We start from the raw sequence: 17461 nt of genomic DNA, 5'->3' as shown, positions 1-17461 counted from the left end.
GTCTGAAATGAGGGGGACCCCAAAAATGGGGGAAGGGATCTCAAAATGGGGAGGGGACCCGAAATGGGGAGGGGCCCTGAAAATGTGGAGGGACCCCAAAATGGGAGGAGTCTGAAATGAGGGGGACCCCAAAAATGAGGAGACCTAAAATGGGGAGGACCCCAAAATGGGGATCTAAAAATGGGGAGGGATCTCAAATCTGGGGGAGGGATCTCAGAAATGGGGAGGAGTCTGAAATGAGGAGGGACCCCAAAATGGGGGAGGATCCTCAAAATGGGGAGGGAGACCTGAAATGGGGGGGGGACCCCAAAATGGGGAGGGACCCCAAAAATGGGAGGGGGACCCTAAAATGGGGGAGGGGGACCCTAAAAATGGGAGGGGAGAGTCTGAAATGAGGGGGACCCCAAACTGGGGGGATCCTAAAAATGGGGAGGGGGACCCTAAGATTGGGGCCTAAAAGTGAGGGACCCTAAAAATGGGAGTGGGGACCCCAAATTTGGGGAGGACCTAAAAATGGGAGAGGGGACCCCAAAAATGGGGGAGGGGACCCCAAAAATGGGAGAGCAAATTTGGGGGGACCCCAAAATATGGGGAGGAGTCTGAAATGAGGGGGGACCCCAAAAATGGGGGAGGGGGGACCCCGAAAATGGAGGGGACCCCAAATTTGGGGAGGGGACCCCAAAAAATGGGGGGGACACCCCAAAAATGGGGGGGGACCCCGAAATTAGGGGGGAGTCTGAAATAAGGAGGGGACATAAAATTGGGGGGGACCCCAAAAATGGGGTTTTGGGGGGTCCCTGGGTTCAGTTTGGGGGTAATTTTGGGGTTTTTTGGGGTTCCTGAGTTCATTTTTGGAGTTCCTGAGTTCATTTTTGGGGTTTTTGGGTGGTCCTGAATCCCATTTTTGGGGTTCCTGACTTCTCGTGCCTCCCACCAGTGGGGAGGGGTCTGTTTTAGGGGTCCCTGGGTCTGTTTGGGGTCCTGGGTCTCTATTTGGGGTTTTGGGGGGTCCCTTTTGGGGTTTTTGGGGTTTCTGAGTTCATTTTTGGGGTCCCTTTGGGGTTTTTGGGGGTCCTGAATCCCGTTTTGGGGGTTCCTGACCCCCCGTGCCCCTGCAGAGAGGGGTCTGTTTTGGGGGTCCCTGGGTCTCTTTTGGGGGTCCCTGGGTTCATTTGGAAGCGTTTGGGGTCCATTTTTGGGGTTTTTGGGGTCCCTTTTGGGGTTTTTGGGGGTCCTGAATCCCGTTTTGGGGGTTCCTGACCCCCCTGTACCCAGTGGGAGGGGTCTGCTTTGGGGGTCCCTGGCTCTGTTTTGGGGGTCCCTGGCTCTGTTTTGGGGGTCCCTGGCTCTGTTTTGGGGTCCTTTTGGTGGTTTTGGGGGTTCCTGAGTTCATTTTTGGGGTTTTGGGGGGTGCTGAATCCCATTTTGGGGGTTCCTGACTCCTCTCGTGCCCCTCAATGGGGAGGGGTCTGCTTTGGGGGTCCCTGGGTCTCTTTTGGGTGGTCCTGGGTTCATTTGGGGGGGTTTTGGGGTCAATTTGGGGGTTTTTGGGGTCCCTTTTGGGGTTTTTGGGGGTCCTGGTTCCCATTTTCGGGGTTCCTGACCCCCCCCATGCTCCCCCCGCAGTGGGGAGGGGTCTGCTTTGGGGGGTCCCTGGGTCTGTTTGGGGTCCTGGTTCTGTATTTGGGGTTTTTGGGGTCCCTTTTGGGGTTTTTGGGGGTCCTGAATCCCATTTGGGGGTTCCTGACCCCCCCCGTGCCCCCCCCGCAGTGGGGAGGGGTCTGCTTTGGGGGTCCCTGGCTCTGTTTTGGGGTCCTTTTGGTGGTTTGGGGGGTTCCTGAGTTCATTTTTGGGGTTTTTGGGGGTCCTGAATCCCGTTTTGGGGGTTCCTGACCCCCCCCGTGCCCCCCCCGTAGTGGGGAGGGGTCTGCTTTGGGGGTCCCTGGGTCCATTTTGGGGTTTCCTGGGTCCCTCTTCGTGGTTTTGGGGTCCATTTGGGGGGTTTTTGGGGTCCTTTTTGGGGGTCCTGAATCCCATTTTGGGGGTTCCTGACCTCTGCGCCCCGCAGTGGGGAGGGGTCTGCTTTGGGGGTCCCTGGGTCTGTTTGGGGGTCCCTGGGTCCACTTTGGGTTTTTGGGGGTTCCTGGGTCCCTTTTCATGGTTTTGGGGTTCATTTGGGGGGGGTTTTGGAGTTTCCTTTTGGGGTTTTGGGGGTCCTGAATCCCGTTTTGGGGGTTCCTGACCCCCCGTGCCCCCGCAGTGGGGAGGGGTCTGCTTTGGGGGTCCCTGGGTCCATTTCGGGGTTTCCTGGGTCCATTTTTGTAGTTTTGGGGTCCATTTGAGGGGTTTTTGGGGTCCCTTTTGGGGTTTTTGGGGGTCCTGAATCCCGTTTTTGGGGTTCCTGACCCCCCCCGTGCCCTCCCCCGCAGTGGGGAGGGGTCTGCTTTGGGGGTCCCTGGGTCTGTTTGGGGGTCCTGGGTCCATTTTGGAGGCATTTGGGGTTCATTTCCGGGGGTTTTGGGGGTTCTTGAGTTCATTTTTGGGGGTCCCTTTTGGGGTTTTTGGGGGTCCTGAATCCCGTTTTGGGGGTTCCTGACCCCCCCCGTGCCCCCCCCGCAGTGGGGAGGGGTCTGTTTTGGGGGTCCCTGGGTCTCTTTCGGGTGGTCCTGTGTTCATTTAGGGGGGTTTTGGGGTCCATTTGAGGGGGTTTTGGGGTTCCTGAGTTCATTTTTGGGTTTTTTGGGGGTCCTGAATCCCGTTTTGGGGGTTCCTGACTTCCTCCCCGCAGTGGGGAGGGGTCTGCTTTGGGGGTCCCTGGGTCCATTTTGGGGGGTCCTGGGTTCATTTAGGGGGTTTTTGGGGTCCATTTGAGGGGTTTTGAGGGGTTCCTGAGTTCATTTTTGGGGTTTTGGGCTCCATTTGTGGTGTTTTGGGGTTCCTGAGTTCATTTTTGGGGTTTTTGGGGGTCCTGAATCCCATTTTGGGGTTCCTGACTCTCTCATGCCCGCAGTGGGGAGGGGTCTGCTTTGGGGGTCCCTGGCTCTGTTTTGGGGGTCCCTGGCTCTGTTTTGGGGTCCATTTGAGGGGTTTTGGGGGTCCTGAGTTCATTTTTGGGGTTTTTGGGGGTCCTGAATCCCATTTTGGGGTTCCTGACCTCTGTGCCCCCCGCAGTGGGGAGGGGTCTGCTTTGGGGGTCCCTGGGTCCATTTTGAGGGGTCCTGTGTTCATTTAGGGGGTTTTTGGGGTCCATTTGAGGGGTTTTGGGGTTCCTGAGTTCATTTTTGGGGTTTTTGGGGGTCCCTTTTGGGGTTTTTGGGGGTCCTGAATCCCATTTTGGGGGTTCCTGACCCCCCCCGTGCCCCCCCCGCAGTGGGGAGGGGTCTGCTTTGGGGGTCCCTGGCTCTGTTTGGGGGTCCCTGGCTCTGTTTTGGGGTCCTTTTGGTGGTTTGGGGGGTTCCTGAGTTCATTTTTGGGGTTTTTGGGGCTCCTGAATCCCGTTTTGGGGGTTCCTGACCCCCAGCTGCCCCCATTGGGGAGGGGTCTGCTTTGGGGGTCCCTGGGTCCATTTTGGGGGGTCCTGTGTTCATTTGGGGGTTTTGGGGTTCCTGAGTTCATTTTGGGGGTCCCTTTTGGGGTTTTAGGGGTTCCTGAGTTCATTTTGGGGGTTTTGGGGTCCTTTGGGGTTTGGGGGTCCTGGAATCCCATTTGGGGGTTCCTGACCCCCCGTGCCCTCCCCGCAGTGGGGAGGGGTCTGCTTTGGGGGTCCCTGGGTCCATTTTGGAAGCATTTGGGGTCCATTTGAGAGGTTTTGGGGTTCCTGAGTTCATTTTTGGGGTTTTTGGGGGTCCTGAATCCCGTTTTTGGGGTTCCTGACTCCCCCCGTGCCCCCCCTGCAGCGGGGAGGGGTCTGCTTTGGGGGTCTCTGGCTCTGTTTTGGGGTCCTTTTGGTGGTTTTGGGGGTTCCTGAGTTCATTTTTGGGGTTTTTGGGGTTCCTGAGTTCATTTTTGGGGTTTTTGGGGTCCTGAATCCCGTTTTGGGGTTCCTGACTCCCCAGTCTCCCCGCAGTGGGGAGGGGTCTGCTTTGGGGGTCCCTGGCTCTGTTTGGGGGTCCTGGTTCTGTCTTTGGTGGTTTTGGGGGTTCCTGAGTTCATTTTTGGGGATTTTGGGGGTCCCTTTTGGGGTTTTTGGGGGTCCTGAATCCCGTTTTGGGGGTTCCTGACCCCCGTGCCCTCAGCGGTGGGGAGGGGTCTCCCGAGGAGGAGGAGCTGGAGGTGGTGGCCGAGGTCGGTGGGCGACCTCGGGGCGTCGCGCGTCGCCTCGGGGGCTCCTACGAGGACCCCCTGGGAGGACCCCAAGAGCGAGGTGGGGGCATCGGGAGGCTGGGGAGAGGTTGGGGGATTTGAGGGATTTGAGGGGGTTTAGGGGATTTGGAGTGATTTGAGAGGGATTGGGAGAGGATTTGAGGGGATTTGAGGGATTTGAGGGATTTGAGATTTGGGGGAGTTGGAGAGGGTTTAGGGGAGTTTGGGGGTTTAGGGAGGTTTGGGGGTCGGGGTGGAAATGGGGGGAGGTTGGGGGCTTGGGTGGAATTGGGGGGATTTGGGGGGTTTGGGGGGATTTGGGGGGTCAGGGTGGAAATGGGGGTTGGGGGCTTAGGGGAGTGGGGGTGGAATGGGGGGTTTGGAAGGGATTTGGAGAGGATTTGGGGGGGTTTAGGGGGTTAGGGGAATTTGGGGGATTGGAGGGGATTTGGGGGGTTAAGGAGGGATTTAGGGGGCTGGGGGGAAGTTTGGGGGATTTGGAGTGGAAATGGGGGGTTGGGGGGAGAAATGGGGATTTGAGGGATGAATGGAGGGATTTTTGGGGTGAAATGGGGATTTGGGGCAGAAATGGGGGGATTTGGGGGGAGAAATGGGGATTTGGGGCAGAAATGGGGGATTTGGGGCAGAAATGAGGGATTTGGGGGTGAAATGGGGATTTGGGGGCAGAAATGGGGGGATTTAGGGGGTGAATTGGGGGATTTGGAGGTTTTTCGGGGGAATTTGGGGTGAATGAGGGATTTGGGGCAGAAATGGGGGATTTGGGGGTGAAATGAGGGGATTTGGGGCAGAAATGGGGTGATTTGGGGTGAAATGGGGGATTTGGGGTGGATTGTTTCTAGGATTTTGGGGGTCTGAGGGTTTTGTGGGGTCTCTGGAGTCTCTAGGATTTGAGGGGGTTCTGTGGGTTTTGGGGGTCTCTGAGGGTCTCTCTAGGATTTGGGGGTGGGGGTCTAAGGGTTTGAGGGGGTCTCTGGGGGCTCTGTTGAATTTGGGGGGGTCCTGGGGGCTCTCTAGGATTTGGGGGTTCTCTGGTGTTTTCTTTAGGATTTCGGGGGTCTGAGGGTTTGGGGGGAGTCTCTGGTGTCTCTTTAGGATTTGTGAGGGCTCTGAGGGCTTTGGGGGTCTCTCTAGAATTTGGAGAGCTCCCAGGGAGTCTCTCCCCCCCTCCTAACCCTCCCTTTTCCCCCTCTCCCCCAATTTCCCCAGGTCACCTCCCCGGCAGCTCCTCCCGCCGCTGGCGCGTCCCGAGGGGGCTCCTGTCCCTCCTGCTCCTCCCCTCCTGCCCCTCCCCCCACCCCGGCGGGACCCCGGCCCGCCCCTCCCCGCGCCCCCGCCGCGCCCCTCCCCCACGCCGGGCCGGCCCAGCGCCTGAGGCCCCAGCGCCGCCCTGGGGGGGCGAGGACCCGAGACTGCCCAGCAACAACAGCAGCGACCCCGACCCAAAACGCGCCCGGACGAGGCCCCCGCCCGCGCCCACCCCCGAAAAGGCGGATTCTTCCTCCTCATCTTCATCTTCATCATCCTCCTCGTCCCGCTCTTCCTCCTCCTCCTCGTCGGGGCCCCACCCGGGCTCAGCGCGGCCCCGCTCGCCCTCGCTGGATATTTATGACCTTTCCACCCCACGGACGAGGAGAACCCCGCAGGGGGTCAGGGGTCGCAGGACCCCGGAGGCGCCCACGCCCCCGAGTTGAGTTTTGGGGGCGGGGGCGGCGGCTCCTCCTCCTCTTCTTCCTCCTCCTCCTCCTCCTCCTCCTCCTCTTCCTCCTCCTCGTCGTCATCGGCGGCGCCGCCTAAGGAGGCCGAAGGGCGGCAGGACCAGAAGTACGACCCCTTCGACCCACGGCTCCAACCCCAGCTCGTCCCGCAGCAGCCCCAGCCCCGCCGAGGAGGAGGAGGAGGAGGAGGAGGAGGATGAAGAGGATGAGGATGAGGAGGATGATGAGGAGGAGGAGGAGGAGGAGGAAGGGAGGCGCGGGCGCTGCCGGACGTGTCGCAGAGCATCAGCCGCATCTCGCAGACCTTGGCCGGCATCTACGACGACAACAGCCTGAGCCAGGACTGCGAGAAGGACCCCGAGCCCCCAAACGCCCCCAACCCGCCCGGCGCGACTCCACCCTGCCCGGCGACGACGAGGAGGAGGAGGAGGAGGAGGAGGAGGAGGAGGAAGATGAAGAGGAGGGCGAAGAGGAGGAGGAGGAGGAGGAGGAGGAGGAGGAGGAAGGCTCGTCGGAGCCGCGGCGCCGCGTGTTCGTGGTGGGGCTGGGGGCGCGGGCCGCGCCGACGCGAGACCACCCTCGGTGGGGCTGGGGCACAGGAGGGGGCAGCGACCCCCAGGCTGGGCGGCAAAGTGTCCCTCGAGGTGGTGACCCGGGCAACCCCAAACCCGCCCCCACTCCAGCGGCGCCCACCCCCAGCCCCGCGGGACCCCGGCGGGACCCCCAAAGCGGCAGCATCGGCATCGTCCGGGGCGGCCCGGGGCGCGGCCGCGAGTGGGCGCGCCGGGGACGCCTGAGGTGGAGGAGGCGAGATCGTGCCGGCCGAGGAGGAGCGGCCCCTTCAGCCCCCCTGCGGCTCTTCCGCGGCTCGGGAGCTCCGCCGGCGCCGAGGTGGCATCGCCGAGAGTGGTGGCGGCAGCGTTGAGTGGCACTCGCCGTTGGTGGCATCGGCGTTGGTGGCATCGGCGTCGGTGGCATCGCCCGCGGGCGCGCCGAGCCGCGCCCGCCGCGCCTGCCCGAGGGCGGCGACGACTTCTTGTCCCTGCACGCCGACTCGGGCGAGGAGGCCGATTTTGGGGCCGAGCGCAGCCGGACCCGCTGGCAGAGCGGGACGAGCGGAATCCTCGCGGGCGCCCCCTGTCGTCGTCCCCTCGGCACCTGCGGCGCAAGATCCTGAGCCAGCGGCGTCCGGGCTCCTCCTCGCCGCCCTCGCGCGCTGCGCCCTCGGCCCGGCCCGCAAGAAGCCTAAGCGCGACCACCGCGACCCGCAGCGCCGGCGGCGGCTCCTCCGTCGTGGGGGTCCTCAAAAGCCCCCGAGCCGCCGCCTCCCCGGCCCCGCTGCCTTCATCGTCGTCATCATCCTCGAAGGGCAAGGAGCGCGGGCGCCGCCGGCGAGCTCGGGCTCGGGTCCCGCTCCGCGCCGCCCGCCCGCTCCCGCCGCTCGTGGTCGCGGCGCTCGCGGTCGCGGGAGAAGCGGCGGGCCAGCGCTCGTCGGGCAGCGGCTCGGGCCGCTCGCGGGGCCGCAAGGACAAGGACAGGGACCGGGACAAGGACAGGGGCAAGGAGAGGGGCCGGGAGCGCGAGCGGCGCCGCGGGGAGAAGAAGAAGAAGAAGCAGCAGCAGCGCTCGCGGTCGCGGGAGCGCCGCGGCTCCCGGCGCGACTCCAAGGGGGACAAAGCCACCACAACGACCACGACCACCACGGCGGTGACGGCGATGCCGTCGGTCCGGCGCAGGGAGCCCCGCGCGGTGGTGCCGCCGTCGGTGCAGGAGCTGAGCGACTCGGCGCTGTTCGCCATCAAGAGGACCATCACGGTGAGCCGGCGCTCCGGCGGCTCCCCAGGCCCCGCCGGGAGGTGCTCTACGACTCCGAGGGCTCAGCTTCGAGGGCTTCTCCTCCGACCGAGAGCCAGCAGAGCCCCCGCCCGCAAGGGGAGCTGCCCAGGGTGGGCACCGGAGCGGCACCGGGAGCGGCAGCGAGCAGGACAGGGAGCTAAACGCGCCGCGCCGAGACAGAGCGGCCAGCAGGGACAAGCACAAGAAGAAGTTCAAAGAGTACTCGAGGAGGCGGCGGCGCGATGATGACGGGCGCTGTCGTCAGTCGCCGGACGGCGGCAAATCCAAGGAGAAGGCGGCGCGGGAGAAGGGCGCCCGCAAAGCCAAGGCGGTGACGGCAGCGGGGACGCGCAAGGAGGCGGCGGTGGCGGGGACAGGGACGGGGGCACCCAAGGGTGCCACCAACGCCACCCCCAGCACCACCAGCGCGGCCCCCGCGCGGAAGGTGAAGCTGCAGTCGAAGGTGTCGGTGCTGATCCGAGAGGGCGTCACCTCCACCACGGCCCCCGCCAAGGAGGGGACAGCGGGGGTGACAACGGCAGGAGGAGGAGGAGGAGGAGGAGGAGGAGCCATCGCCGGCACGGTCAAGCTCGCCCGCGTGACGCCGAGAGCAGAGCGCCCTTCCTCAAGGCCGGGGCTCCCCAGGCCGGGGCTCTCAAGGGCGACGCCGCCTCGGGAGGGGACAGGACGGCGGCTGGCGCGCCCCCTCCAAGAGCCGCAAGGCCAGCCCCCAAGGGCAAGGTGGGCACCAAGAAGCCCCCAAGGGCAGCAAGGCCAAGGGCGAGGCGCCAAGAAGAGGAAGGCCAAGGGGCCAAGGGCACCCTCAAGAAGTCCAAGGCCGACAGCTGCGCCACCCCGCCTCGCTGTCCCCTGCTGCCCGCGCCCCCTCGGCTCCGGGAGACCCCCTCCACCGGGCGGCCCGAGGTGGAGCCCCTGGTCGGGCTCCGAGAAATCTGGGGCACCTCCAAACCCGCCCAGCCCCCCGCCGCTCCCGGAGGGGGTGCCCCTCCCAAAGCCCCCAGGTCGGGGGCGGGGGTGGCGGCGGAGCCCCCGAGCGGAGGTGACCCCGACTCGCAGACCGCCGACAGCAGCTGCAAGACCCCGACGTGTCCTTCCTGCCCGAGGAGGGGGGCGCGCCAACGACCCCGCGGCTCCCCGGGCCAGGGGGCTCTGAGATGGTGGGGACCCCCAGGCCGGGCTGGGGGCGCGGGAAGCCCCCGAGGCTGACAGTCGCTGCCAGGGCAAGGACGACGCCACCAGCACGGCACGGGACGGGGACGGGGACGGGGAGACCCTGGACCGCCCCCGCGAGAGCGCCCTCGCCCACCACCACCACCACTCACGCCGTGGGGCTCCAGAGGCGTCTGACTGCGCCACCAGCGGCGTCCTGGCACGTAGGTGGCACCTGGGGACAAATTTGGGGGTCTGGGGAGATGGGCTGTGCCACCAGCGGGGTCCTGGCACGTAGGTGGCACCTGGGGACAAATTTGGGGGGGTTTCTGGCACGTAGGTGGCACTTGGGGACAAATTTGGGGGTTTCTGACACGCAGGTGGCACCTGGGGACACTTTGGGGGTCTGGGAGCAAGGGGCCTGCAGGGGGCCACCAGCGGGTCCTGGCAACGTAGGTGGCACTTGGGGACAAATTTGGGGGTGGTCCTGGCACGTGGGTGGCACCTGGGGACAAATTTGGGGGGTCCTGGCACGTAGGTGGCACTTGGGGGACAATGGGGGGGTCTAGGGCATAGGCTGTGCCACCAGTGGGGTCCTGGCACGTAGGTGGCACTTGGGGACAACTTTTGGGGGTTTCTGGCACGTGGGTGGCACTTGGGGACACTTTGGGGGTTTCTGGCACGTAGGTGGCACCTGGGGACAATGGGGGTCTGGGGGCATGGCTGTGCCACCAGTGGGGTCCTGGCACGTAGGTGGCACCTGGGGACAATGGGGGTCCTGGCACGTGGGTGGTATTTGGGGACAAATTTGGGGGTTCTGGTATGTGGGTGGCACTTGGGGACACTTTGGGGGTCTGGGGGCACTGGGGCCTGCAGGGGGCCACCAGTGGGGTCCTGGCACGAGGGTGGCACTTGGGGACACTCTGGGGGGGTCCTGGCACGTAGGTGGCACTTGGGGACAAATTTGGGGGTCCTGGCACGTAGGTGGCACTTGGGGACACTCTGGGGGTCCTGGCACGTAGGTGGCACTTGGGGACAAATATGGGGGTTTTTGGCATGTGGGTGGCACTTGGGGACACTTTTGGGGGTCCTGGCACGTGGGTGGCACCTTGGGGACACTTTGGGGGTTCTGGCATGTAGGTGGCACTTGGGGACACTTTTGGGGGTCTGGGGGCACAGGGGCCTGCAGGGGGCCACCAGGCGGGTCCTGGAACGCGGGTGGCACTTGGGGACACTCTGGGGAGTCTGGGGTAATGGGCCGTAGGGGGTCACCAGTGGGGTCCTGGCACGCAGGTGGCACTTGGGGACAAATTTAGGGGTTTCTGGCACGTGGGTGGCACTTAGGGACAATGGGGGGTCCTGGCACGTGGGTGGCACTTGGGGACACTGGGGAGTAATGAGGGCCTGCAGGGGGCCACTAGCGGCACCTGGCACGGTGGGCACTTGGGGACAAATTTAGGGGGTTTCTGGCACGTAGGTGGCACTTGGGGACAAATTTAGGGGGTTTCTGGCACGTAGGTGGCACTTGGGGACACTTTGGGAGTAGGCAGCCACCAGCAGCGTCCTGGCACGTGGGTGGCACTTGGGGACAAATTTGGGGGTTTCTGGCACGTAGGTGGCACCTGGGGACAAATTTGGGGGTCTCTGGCACGTGGGTGAGCACTTGGGGACAAATTTGGGGGTCTGGGGGTAATAGGGCTCTGTAGGGGGCCACCAGCGGGGTCCTGGCACGTAGGTGGCACTCCTGGGGACAAACTTGGGGTTCTGGGGGCACAGGGCCTGCAGGGGGCCACCAGTGGGTCCTGGAACGTGGGTGGCACCTGGGGACATTTGTGGGGTCCTGGCACGTGGGTGGCACTTGGGGACAATGGGGGTCCTGGCACGTGGGTGGCACTTAGCACACCTTGGGGGTCTGGGGGAATTTGTGGGGATTTGGGGTCCTCCAGGAGGTGTTTGGGGACACTTTGGGGGTTTCTGGCACGTAGGTGGCACTTGGGGACACTTTGGGGGGTAATGGGGCCTGTAGGGGGTCACTCAGTGGGGTCCTGGCACGTGGGTGGCACTTGGGGACAAATTTGGGGGTCCTGGCACGTGGGTGGCACTTGGGGACAATGGGGGGTCCTGGCACGTAGGTGGCACTTGGGGACAATGGGGGTCCAGGGCACGCAGGTGGCACTTGGGGACAAATTTGGGGGTCCTGGCACGTGGGTGGCACTTGGGGACAAATTTGGGGGTCCTGGCACGTGGATGGCACTTGGGGACAATGGGGGGATCCTGGCACGTGGGTGGCACTTGGGGACACTTTGGGGGTCTGGGGGATTTGTGGGGATTTGGGGTCCTCCAGGAGGTGTTTGGGGACACTTTGGGGGTCTGGGGGTATGGCCATGCCACCAGCGGGTCCTGGGCACGCAGGTGGCAACCTGGGGACAAATTTAGGGGGTTTCTGGCACGTGGGTGGCACTTGGGGACACTTTGGGGGTTTCTGCACGTGGGTGGCACTCTGGGGACAAATTTGGGGGTTCTGGCATGTAGGTAGCACTTGGGGACATTTTGGGGGTTCCTGGCACGTGGGTGGCACTTGGGGACAAATTTGGGGGGTCTGGGGGGTACTGGGGCCTGTAGGGGGCCACCAGTGGGTCCTGGAACGTGGGTGGCACCTGAGGACATTTTGGGGGTCCTGGCACGTGGGTGGCACTTGGGGACAAATTTGAGGGGTTCTTGGCACGTGGGTGGCACTCTGGGGACACTCTGGGGGTTCTGGCACGTGGGTGGCACTTGGGGACAATGGGGGGGTCTGGGGGTGTCAGCTGTGCCACCAGTGGGGTCCTGGCACGTGGGTGGCACTTGGGGACACTTTGGGGATTGGGGTCCTCCAGGAGGTGTTTGGGGACACTTTGGGGGATTGGGGGATTTAGGGGTCCGGGTGGGGGATTTGGGGTCTGGGGGATTCCAGGGGTTTTGGGGTCTGTGTGGATTTGGGGGTCTGGGGTGGGTTTTAGGGGTCTGGGGTGGGATTTGGGGGTCTGGGATTCAGAGGGGCTTTGGGGGATTCTGGGGTGGTTTTGGGGTCCGGGGGTGTTCTGTGGGTCCGAGGGAGTTTTGGGGGTCTCTGGGTGAGTTCTGTGGGTCCGGGGGGTTTTGGGGGTCCTGGGGATCCAGGGGGTTCTGTGGGAGTTCTGTGGGTCCGGGGTTTTAGGGGACTCCTGGGTGGGTTCTGTGTGGGTCCAGGGGCGCTTGGGAGGCTTTTGGGTGGGTTCTGTGGGTCCAGGGGCGCTTGGGGGAGGTTTCCTTGGGTGGGTTCTGTGGTTCCGGGGGTTTGGGGGTTCTAAGGTGCGTTCTTGGGTCCGGGGGTTCTGGGTGAGTTCTGTGGGTCCAGGGGTGTTTTGGTGTGTTCTGTGGGTCTGGGGGTTTTTAGGGATGCCTAGGTGGGCTTCTGTGGGTCCGGGATGCTTTGGGGTGTCTCTGTGGGTCCGGGGAGTTTTGGGGGTTCTGTGGTCCGAGGGGTTTTTGGGGTGTAGTCTGTGGGTCCCGGGGGTGTTCTGTGGGTCCGTGGGGTTTTTGGGGAATTCTAGGGGCTGTTCTGTGGGTCTGGGGGGCTTCAGGGGTGCGGTCCGGGTGGGTTCTGTGGGTCCAGGGGGGTTCTGTGGGGTTTTGGGGTGTTCTGTGGGTCTGCGGGGGGTTTTGGGGTGTTCTGGGGGGTTCTGTGGGTCCGGGGGTTTTGGGGGTGTTCTGTGGGTCCGGGGGTTTTGGGGGCTTTGGGGTATTCTGTGGGTCCGGGGGTTTTGGGGGTGTTCTGTGGGTCCGGGGGTTTTGGGGTGTTCTGTGGGTCCGGGGGTTCTGGGTGAGTTCTGTGGGTCCGGGGGTTTGGGGGGTTTGGGTGGGTTCTGTGGGTCCGGGGGTTTGGGGGTTCTGGGTGGGTTCTGTGGGTCTGGGGGGGGTTTGGGGGTTTTGGGTGGGGTTCTGTGGGTCAGGGGGTTCTGGGTGGGTTCTGTGGGTCCAGGGGTGTTTTGGGGATTCTGGGGGGGTTTTGGGGGGTTTGGGGTATTCTGTGGGTCTGGGGTGTTTTGGGGTGTTCTGTAGGGTCCGGGGTTTTGGGATTCCGAGTGGGTTTTGGGGGTGCCCGGGGGTTTTAGGGGGATTCCGGAGGCGTTCTGTAGGGTCCGGGGTTTTGGGGGTCCGGGGTGTTCTGTGGGTCCAGGGGGTTCTGGGTGAGTTCTGTGGGTCCGGGGTTTTGGGGTGTTCTGTGGGTCTGGGGGGTTTTGGGGTGTTTTGGGGTGTTCTGTGGGTCCAGGGGTGTTTTGGGGTGTTCTGTGGGTTTGGGGGAGTTTGGGGTGTTCTGGGGGTTCTGTGGGTCCGGGGGTTTGGGGTTTTGGGGTATTCTGTGGGTCCGGGGGTTTTGGGGGTGTTCTGTGGGTCTGGGGGTTTTGGGGTGCCTAGGTGGGTTCTGTGGGTCTGGGGGTTCTGGGTGGGTTCTGTGGGTCTGGGGGTTCTGGGTGAGTTCTGTGGGTCTGGGGGGTTTTGGGGTGTTCTGTGGGTCCGGGGGTTTTTGGGGTGTTCTATGGGTCCGAGGGAGTTTTGGGGGTGCCTGGGTGGGTCTCTGTGGGTTTGGGGGTTTTGGGGTTCTGTGGGTCTGGGGGGTTCTGGGTGGGTTCTGTGGGTCCGGGGAGGTTTTGGGGAATCCAGGTGGGTTTTTGGTGCCCGGTGGGTTCTGTAGGTCCGGGGAGTTTTGGGGATGTTCTGTGGGTCCGGGGGTTTGGGGGTCCGAGGGTGTTCTGTGGGTCCGAGGGGTTTCTGTGGGGTGTTCTCTGGGGTGTTCTGTGGGTCCGGGGGTTTGGGGTGCCCAGGTGGGTCTCTGGGGTCTGGGGGTGTTTGGGTGAGTTCTGTGGGTCCAGGTGGGTTTTGGGGGATTCTGGGTGGGTTCTGTGGGTCTGGGGGGTTTTGGGGTGCCCAGGTGGGTTCTGTGGGTCTGGGGGTTCTGGGTGAGTTCTGTGGGTCCAGGGGGTTTGGGGTGTTTTGTGGGTCTGGGGGTGTTCTGTGGGTCCGGGGGTTTTTGGGGGATTCCAGGGGTGTTCTGTGGGTCCGGGGGTTCTGTGGGGGTTTTGGGGTGTTCTGTGGGTCTGGGGTGTTTTGGGGTGCCCGGTGGGTTCTGTGGGTCCGGGATGTTTTGGGGAGTTCTGTGGGTCCCGGGAGTTTGGGGGTGTTCTGTGGGTCCAGGGTGTTTTGGGGTGTTCTGTGGGTCCCGGGAGTGTTCTGTGGGTCCGGGGTTTTGGGGATTCCAGGGTGTTCTGTGGGTCTGGGGTGTTTTGGGGTGTTTTGTGGGTCTGGGGGTGTTTGGGGTGTTTTGTGGGTCCGGGGGTTTTTGGGGGATTCCAGGGGTGTTCTGTGGGTCTGGGGGTGTTTTGGGGTGTTTTGTGGGTCCGGGGGTTTTGGGGATTCCAGGGGTGTTCTGTGGGTCTGGGGGTGTTTTTGGGAGGCCCCCAGGGGTGACAGGCCGTGTCCCCCCCCAGTGACGGCGCTGCTGTTCAAGATGGAAGAGGCCAACCTGGCCAGCAGGGCCAAGGCCCACGAGCTCATCCAGGCCACCAACCAGGTGGGACCCCAAAAACAACACGGGGGCACCCAAAACTGGGGGGAGACCCAAAATTGGGGGAGGGAGGGAGGCAGAGGGGGACCCCAAAATGTTGGGGAGACCCCAAAATTGGGAGAGAGAGGGAGCAGGGGGATCCCAAAATTGGGGAGAGAGGGGGAGGCAGGAGGGACCCCAAAAACGACGGGGGACCCAAAATTGGGGGAGAGAGGAGGCAGAGGGGACCCCAAATTGGGGGAGGGAGGGGCTCAGGGGGACCCCAAAAGTGAGGGGAGACCCCAAAAGTGAGGGAGGGAGGGGAGCAGGGGGACCCCAAAATTGGGGAGACCCAAATTGGGGAGGGGGCAGGGGGACCTCAAAGTTGGGAGTGGGAGACCCCAAAATTGGGGAGAGAGGGAGGCTCAGAGGGGACACCAAAACTGAGGGGGGAAACCCCAAAATTGGGGGAGAGAGGAAGGCAGAGGGATCCCAAAATTGGGGGAGCAGGGGGACTCCAAAATGGGGGAGGGGGCAGGGGGACCCCAAAAGTGAGGGAGGGAGGGGAGCAGGAGGGACCCCAAAATTGGGGGAGCAGGGGGACTCCAAAATGGGGGGAGGGGGCAGGGGGACCCCAAAGTGAGGGAGGGAGGGGAGCAGGGGGACCCCAAAGTTGGGGGAAGGGGCTAAGGGGGACCCCAAAATTGGGGGAGACCCCAAAAGTGAGGGAGGAGAGGAGCAGGAGGGACCCCAAAATTGGGGGAGGGAGGGGCTCAGGGGGACCCCAAAATTGGGGGCTCATGGGGACTCCAAAAGTGAAGGGGAGACCCCAAAATTGAGTGGGGGAGGGGGCTCAGGGGGCCTCAAAAGTGAGGGGGAGACCCCAAAATTGGGGGAGAGAGGGGGCTCAGGGGAACCTCAAAAGTGAGGGGAGACCCCAAAATTGGGGAGGGAGGGAGGCAGAGGGGGACCCCAAAAGTGTGGGGAGACTCCAAAATTGGGGAGGGAGGGGGCAGAGGGACCCCAAAATTGGGGGAGAGAGCCCAAAATTGGGAGGGAGGGGGGAGCAGGGGGACCCCAAGATTGGGGAGGGGGGAACACGTTGGGGACCCCAAAGTGGGGGAGGGACTTAAGGGGAAAGGGTGACCCCAAAATTGGGGGACATTGGGGTCACCCTGGGGGGACAGGGGGACCCCAAAATGGGGGAGGCAGTGGGGGACCCCAAAGAGGGGGAACACGAGGGGGGTTCCCCAGAGTGGGGAGGGAATGACATTGGGGACCCCCAAAGTGGGGGACACCTAGGGAGAGGTTGGGGGACAGAACCCCCAAAATGGGTCAGACCTCCCCAGGAGGGATGGGACCCCCAAAATGTGACACCCCCAAATTTGTGCTGCAGATCCTGAGCCACTCAAGGCCGCCCTCCCCACTGGGAGGGGGAGGCTCCCGGAGGCCTCGGCGCCCCCGGCCCCTCCTGCTGCCCCCCACCTGCTGCCCCTCGGGGCCCCCAGACCCCAAACCCCGCCCTGCCCGGCCTGGGGGCCCGGGGGCTCAGGGGCCCCTGGGACAGGAGGGACCCCAGGACAGGGGGACAGTGACAAGGTCAGTGGGGATGGGGGGACATTAGGGGGCATTGGGGGCATTGGGGACAGGGGGGACATGGGGGGTCATGGGGGGACAGGGGGCATTGGGGGACATTGGGGGACATTGGGGGACATTGAGGCATTGGGGGACATGGGGGACATTGGGGGCATTGAGGACATTGGGGACATTGGGGACATTGGGGGCATTGGAGGCATTGGGGGACAGGAGGGACCCCAGGACAGGGGGACAGTGACAAGGTCAGTGGGGATGGGGGGACATTGGGGGCAGGGGGACATTGGGGGACATTGGGGACATTGGGGGTATTGGGGACATTGGGGTCATTGGGGACATTGGGGGACAGGAGGACCCCAGGACAGGGGGACAGTGACAAGGTCAGTGGGGATGGGGGGACATGGGGGACATTGGGGACATTGGGGACAGAGGGGACATGGGGGTCATGGGGGGTCATGGGGGACAGGGGGCATTGGGGGACATTGGGGACATTGGGGGACATTGGAGGCATTGGGGGACATGGGGGACATTGGGGGGCATTGGGGACATGGGGGACATGGGGGGACATTGGGGGCATTAGGGACATTGGGGGACAGGAGGGACCCCAGGACAGGGGGACAGTGACAAGGTCAGTGGGGATGGGGGGACATGGGAGGGGCAGGGGGACATTGGGGACATTGGCGGGGACAGGGGGACATGGGGGACATGGGGGACATTGGGGGGGACATTGGGGGGGGGCATTGGGGTCCCCCCGTGGGGGGGTTGTGTCAGTTTTGGGGGTGTTGGGGACATTTCAGTGTTTTGGGGACACCCCAAAATGTTGGGGACACCCCCATTGACCCCCCGATGTCCCCTCGGCCAGTGCCCCTTGGGGCTCCACCCGTGGGTGTCCCCTGACCCCTGGTGACCCCTGGTGACCCCTCTGTGACCCCTCTGTGACCCCCAGGTGACCCCTGTGACCCCCTGGTGACCCCTTCTGTGACCCCTCTGTGACCCCCTGGTGACCTCTGTGACCCCCCCCATGACTCCTCTATGACCCTTCTATGACCCCTCTGTGACCCCCTGGTGACCTCTGATGATCCCTCTGTGACCTTTGGTGATCCTTGTGACCCCTCTGTTACCCCTTCTGTGACCTCTTGCTGACCCCTCTGTGACCCCCTGTGACCTTCTTGACCCCCTGGTGACCTCTGTGACCCTTGATGACCCCCCTATGACCCCCCTATGACCCCTCTGTGACTCCCTGGTGACCCCTGATGACTCC

The 17461-nt window shown here is 63.6% G+C and overlaps 1 pseudogene; it reads left to right on the top strand.

Annotated features, from left to right (window-relative positions):
- The first annotated feature begins 4235 nt into the window (after nt 1–4235).
- LOC126652324 (splicing factor, arginine/serine-rich 19-like) lies at nt 4236–16202 on the top strand (annotated as a pseudogene).
- The last annotated feature ends 1259 nt before the right edge of the window (nt 16203–17461 follow it).

This window comes from Myiozetetes cayanensis, unplaced genomic scaffold (assembly GCF_022539395.1).
Source record: "Myiozetetes cayanensis isolate MyiCay16 unplaced genomic scaffold, myiCay2020 scf764, whole genome shotgun sequence".
NCBI lineage: Eukaryota > Metazoa > Chordata > Aves > Passeriformes > Tyrannidae > Myiozetetes > Myiozetetes cayanensis.
This window is presented reverse-complemented; position numbering and strand designations above follow the sequence as displayed.